At 37.0% G+C, this 6,428-nt stretch overlaps 1 long non-coding RNA gene across 1 annotated transcript; it reads left to right on the forward strand.

Annotated features, from left to right (window-relative positions):
- Positions 1 to 2,595: 2,595 nt before the first annotated feature.
- LOC142221399 (uncharacterized) lies at positions 2,596 to 3,128 on the forward strand. Its single transcript, XR_012718028.1, has 2 exons — positions 2,596 to 2,851; positions 2,919 to 3,128. It is a non-coding gene; the product is annotated as an uncharacterized LOC142221399 (long non-coding RNA).
- The last annotated feature ends 3,300 nt before the right edge of the window (positions 3,129 to 6,428 follow it).

A 6,428-nucleotide genomic window follows, 5' to 3' on the forward strand; every position in this document is an offset into this window, starting at 1 on the left:
ACACAAATACTTTTTACGGCAATTGGTGTACAAAAATACCCCCATAAAAATACACAAACATTAATTCATCCCTTTGTAAATTGATCTCACATGCAGTTACAGTTGCCAAAAGTTAGTTGTGCTGACAGATAACATTGATAGTTGATGGAACCACCCGCTCTCGGTTGGCAAATAATTCGGTTGAGGCAACGAATTTGTTTTCTGGGTGTACATAAAGGGTGATACGGTCAAAATGTGGTCAAGGGAAAACGCGTGTAAATCGGTGAAATCTTTTATTTAAAAAATCAAATTAAATTTCTTTTTCAAGTTCAATTAGTATAAAATTCAGGAAAAATATTCAGTTAGGCTTTCGCTTTTCCAAATCCGAATTGCCGGGCCTCACGCCCGGAAGCTATGAAAATGCTGCTTTTCAAGCCACAGGTACAGATGGCTTGCCAAACCAGATATTTCTTTGCGAACTTTGACAGTTTTATGTGCTTGAAAATATCTGCTACCTTTCCCCTTCCTTTTGCCGTATAAAACTCCTGTCCCGGAAGCTGCTTGTAGTCGGCTTTGACGTAGGTTTCGTCGTCCATTACCACGCAGTCAAACTTCGTCAGCATCGTCGCGGATCGCGCTTTGGCCGTCGTATTTTGTTTATCATCGCGATTTGGAGTCACTACCTTCTTGTAAGTCGATAGTCCGGCTCGTTTTTTGGCTCGATGCACGGTTGTAGACGATACACCCAGCTTATTTGCGGCATCTCGGAGAGAGAGGTTAGGGTTTCGCTTGAAACTACCGGCAACTCTCTTCCGGTTTTCGATTTCCCCCCGATCCAGACTTTCTGACTGTCGACAAACGTTCCCCAAACACTTTAATTACATTTGTAACGGTTGATTTGGAAACTTTTAGCGATTTTGCCAGCTTTGCGTGCGAGTAGCTCGGATTTTCGCGATGCGCGAGCAAAATTTTGATACGCTGCTCTTCTTGCTTGGACGGCATTTTGACAACTGAAGAGTGAATTCCAAAATCAAAATAGGAGCAACATTCTACACACACACCTTCAAAATGAGGGGTGTTCAGGTTTTTTAAATGTGACACAAAATAGACTTAAATCTATTTTAGTACAAGTGGTCCGATTGGTTCAATTTTTGGTCAGCGTGTAGACTTTTCGATTCTAAACATAAAATGTAATATGTAGATTTCTTCCCAACATTTTTACAATGTCTGGCATTTTCACATTTTGGTACAATGTCTGACATTGTTGTTTTTGCCGAATTTCAAATTACAATTAAAATTTTAGACGCTACCCTCCACTTAGCAGTGTCGATTTTAAAATACCTAAAAAGGAAGAACATATATGAATGTGGGCTTCGTTTCGCAATTAGAAAATATTCGGAGTGAAAGTTTGGAATCTCTCTCTCTCTCTCTCTCTCTCTCTCTCTCTCTCTCTCTCTCTCTCTATATATATATATATATATATATATATATATATATATATATATATATATATATATATATATATATATATATATATATATATATATATATAGCAGTGTCGATTTTAAAATACCTAAAAAGGAAGAACATATATGTATGTGGGCTTCGTTTCGCAATTAGAAAATATTCGGAGTGAAAGTTTGGAATCTCTCTCTCTCTCTCTATATATATATATATATATATATATATATATATATATATATATATATATATATATATATATATATATATATATATATATATATATATATATATATATATATATATATATATATCAATTTACCATAAATTTGAAATCTAGAGGTATTTCAGGACCATAAATAGGCGTGCCGAAAATGGTGAGTGTCGGTCCATGTTTTGGTATAGCCCCATATAGACCGATTTCCCGATATTACTTCTTGGGCTTCTAGAATCCGAAGTTTTTATTCAATTTGCCTGAAATTGGAAATCTGGAAGTATTTTATGACAATAAAGAGGTGTGCCGAAAAGGGCGTGCATTGGTTCATGTTTTGGTATATCCCCAATAATGACCGATCTCCGGATTTTATTTCTTGGGATTAAAAACCGTAGTTTTTATCCAATTTGTATGAAATTCGAAATCTAGAATTATTTTTGGATCATAAAGAGATACGCCGAAAATGGTGAGTATTGGTCAGTATTTCAGTATAGCCCCCATAAGAACGATTTCCCGATTTAACTCCTTGGGTTTCTAGAAACCGTAGTTTTTATCCGATTTGCCTGAAATTTCACTTCTTGAGGGTATAGGAGGCGCACCGATCATGAAAATTGCTTGAAACTCAATGTAAAATTTCCAGATTTTACTTCTCGGATGAAAATCTACAGATTTAAGATTTCAAATCAAGACGTTATTTTATAATTTTCTTGCACACTTACAAGAGATGTTAATGATTCCTCTTAAACTAAAATGGCTCTTACAAATCCAGAATCTGATATAGTCTTCATAGGTAAAATCTTTAAATTTATCTCTGGGAAGTGCATTGGTTGAACTGCTCTTCTTGATTTGTCCTCAAACCCCCCTGAAATTTCAAAGGAAACCCTAATATTTGATTCATGGTGGTGGGTATTTAAGATTTGGCCTGGCCGAACTTACCCTGCCAGCATTTCATAGTTCCATTTCATCCTCATCGCTACCACAGACTCGTAAATGTCACCACAACCATAGCGAACTGTGATGGGGGAAGCATATCAAAAAGTACAAAATGTACATGAAAGTATTTTGCCATCACTACTGTTAGAAGAGCCATTTTATTTTTTGTGAAACGCCAAGCGCAACCATCTTGTTATATTTTATTTAAATAAAAACGAAAATAAAGTTCTGAAAACATAGATATTACGCTTAAAATTGTGAAAGGTATATGGTGAACAATTTTCGACTTTCCAAATAGAATAAAGTGATCGTTTTTCAAATATTTTTCCAGGCACGCTGTCTCCACCGAAAATAAACAAACTGGCTGATAGACGCTGCAATATGTAACTTGCTACTTAAAACTCAACATCATTCTTTTATTAATGCAAAAAATTATGTTAAATTTGATGAGATAAACCGAAAAATGTTATATTTATAAGAAATTATAAATGTTTAATCAAATCAATAAACATCTACACAATCGTGTTTTACTTGACCAAAATGATTCTTCTACAATTACCTTAAAATTCACTTTTTCTGATAGTTTGCAGGGGTTCTTATTGGCGTCCTTCGAAATTGATCTAAATAGGCACCTAATAATTGCACTGATGAGAAACTTTTTCGTAGTAACTTGGCGTGGTACAACTTCTCAATAGTGACGGCGCTTTTCCGACGAGTTTTTGATGTCGTATATGATTGTATTCGACGTAGTGGGGATTCTCAGAAGCGCCCCCAAATTCAAAAAATGTTGGCAGGGTACAGCTGTATATACTTGTTTTTATTTAATTATTTCTTTATTGTAATATAAAGCCTTCAAGGCCAATAAAAATTATTACAAATAGTATACAAGTTGTTTATAATCGAATTATTTTCTTCAGCAATGTACAAATAACGCGGCTCCCCAGACATATATTTAAAACACAAAAAATGTAAATGTTTCTACTAAATTCTCCTTTTTCTTAAGCTTTTGAAAGTCTAATCCGAATTTTTATATGAAAAGATATCGCCAATTAAACTTAATACTGTTACGAATTTGATAATTATAGATTTAAGTTTATTTAAATTAGTTTCAGTTAATTTAAAATTTCATATTGTAACGAAAAAATTTCGTTTTTTGGAATCATCTATTCATTTTCTGGTCTTTCCTAAATTTCTTTTATGTTCTTTTGTTTGCTTATTTTCATATCGAAATGTTAGTTCTTACTCTCTCATAGAATAACAACCCCTTTGCTTTGTTATTTTGCATTCTCATTGTCTATTGTCATTGTTATTGTTGTTGTAGTAATGCGAGCAGAAGACTTAAAACAGGAATTGGGCAAACTGGAGTTGCCGACAACAGGCAATAAGGCCCAGCTTCAAAAGCGTCTACTGGAAGAGTTTGAACGGCGTAATATGGACATTGCGACGCATGAGTTTGATTATAAGGAAGACATTGATGAATCAATACTCGTCAATACCAGCAGTGTAGAAACTCCGTCTGTGGCTTCGAGTGTTGTGGATCACACATCAATGCTTAATGTTTTGAGCAAAATGATGGAAGAAAACTCTAGAAAAATCATGGACGAGAATTCTAGAAAAATGGAAGAAAATTCTAGAAAATTGCTGAAAGAAAATGCCCTACAAATGGAAGCAAGTTCTCGAAAAATTGAAGAAAAGTTCGACGAAAATTCTAGAATTCTCAATGAAAAACTACCAAAAATTTCTGAAGGCATGGGGAAACGTGTGGACCATATAGAAAATCAAATTGTGGAATTGGATAAGAAAGTTCTTTCCGTGGATGAGAAAATTATGGTTCATGATGAGAAGTTTCTACACATCGAGAAAAAAATGTCAGAGCTGGAAATGAAAGGTGGTCCAGTGCGCGTCATCGAGGGCTCAAAAATCAAAACTCATGTTTTCGATGGCTCAACGTCATTTGATGTCTTCAAATTCCAATTCGAAATGGTTGCTCGTGGAAATTTGTGGAATGACGATGATAAAGCAATTGAACTTCTATTGGCATTAAAGGGCAATGCTGCTGATGTGATACAAAGCATTCCCGCTGTTTCTAGAAATAACTATAATGAAGTAATAGCGGCACTTCAACGCAAGTATGGTGGAGAGCACAAGCAGGATATCTTCAGAATGGAATTGAGAGGAAAAATCCAGAAATCGAATGAAACCCTACAAGATTTCGCAACAGAAGTTGAGCGGCTCGTGCTTTTGACATACCCAAGTGAGAGTCATCTTCTTGTGGACCGCATCAAGATTGAGACCTTCGTCAATGGAATTCGAGACCCAGATATAAAATGTGCAACATATGCGTCACAAATGGCTATATTCGCTGAAACAGCAACATTCGCACTTGCACAGGAGACTGCGACATTGCTAACGCGGCCTCAAATTCACAAGGTACGTAAAGTAGAAACAGAGTGTGACGAATCAAAGTCCGTTATTGAGTCGATGAAAGAGGCCATGAAGCAGGCAATGCAACAAATGAAGCAAGAGGCAAATAAATCCCGGATCAAATGCTATAACTGTGATAAGTCGGGACATCTAGCTCGAGAATGCAAAGCACGACGCAAACGGTCAAGATCCACATCACCATCTCCATTAAACAATAGCCATAAGAAGGTGACCCCACAGTCATGTGAGTCACCTTTAAACTAAATCGAGCTAGTTCAGCGGGGCAAGAGCTGGCACCCACAGACGATGGCCCCACCATCTCCATAGCAATAGTTCAACAGAAAAATAACAATTTAATTATTGCGGGTGTTATTAATGGCGACAAGCGTACTTTGACGTTGGATACTGGTGCATCAAAGTCTATCATTAGATCTGATTTAGTAAAAGGAAAAGTTACACCACTGATTGGAGTCAAACTACGCAAGGCTACAGGGGAATCCGCAAACGTATATGGAAAGGTCGCCGTAAAATTAACTATTGCTAACAAATCCGTTACTTATGATTTCATTGTGGCCGATATAGTAGACGAAGTTATAATTGGAGCGGATTTCATGATTGCTTTTGGTCTCAATCTGTATATGAAGCGTCGTGGAATGACATGGTGCGATGCCGAAAGTAACGGTAAACGTGGGATACGACGAGAACACACCTGTCAGACGTTTGACAACGAGCCAGTCAGGGTCTATACCACCGAATGCCGAAGCAATTATATGGGTTTCTATGAATGGAGATTGTGAAGTCGGCCAATTGTGGGTTGTTGAACCAGCAGAAAACAAAAGCAACAACATCTTGATAGCAAATGCCTTGGTAACAACGAACGAAGAGAGACTAATACCAGTTAGTGTCTTGAACTTGTCTGACAATCACGAGCAAATTGTAAAAGTTCCTGACATTGGCAAATGTACACCAGCCGAGGCAATAGTCAATTTGGAAAGCAACTCATCAAAGACACATGGAGCAGTGAGAAAACATCTAGAAGAGTATTTCGAGGCTTGGACACGTCATCTATCGCCGTCAGAGAGAAATAAAGCCAAGCAATTGTTGTGGAAAAACGCCTCTGCTTTTGCTTCTGAAAAGGGAAATCAAGGAAGAACATTTGTAGTGAAACATGAAATTAAAACCGCAGAAGAAAGGCCCATAAAACAGGCACCACGAAGTGTTCCCCTGGCAAAAAGAGACGAAGTTCAAAAGCTCATAAAGGAAATGGCGGAGAGTGGTGTGATCGAGCCATCATTAAGTCCTTTGTGTTCCCCAGTTGTGCTGGTCAAAAACTGAATGATGTCACCAAAAAGGACAGTTATCCGCTTCCACGCATTGATGACACGTTGGACACACTAGCCGGAACAACATGGTTTTC

The sequence above is a fragment of the Haematobia irritans genome, chromosome 1 (genome assembly GCF_050003625.1).
Source record: "Haematobia irritans isolate KBUSLIRL chromosome 1, ASM5000362v1, whole genome shotgun sequence".
NCBI lineage: Eukaryota > Metazoa > Arthropoda > Insecta > Diptera > Muscidae > Haematobia > Haematobia irritans.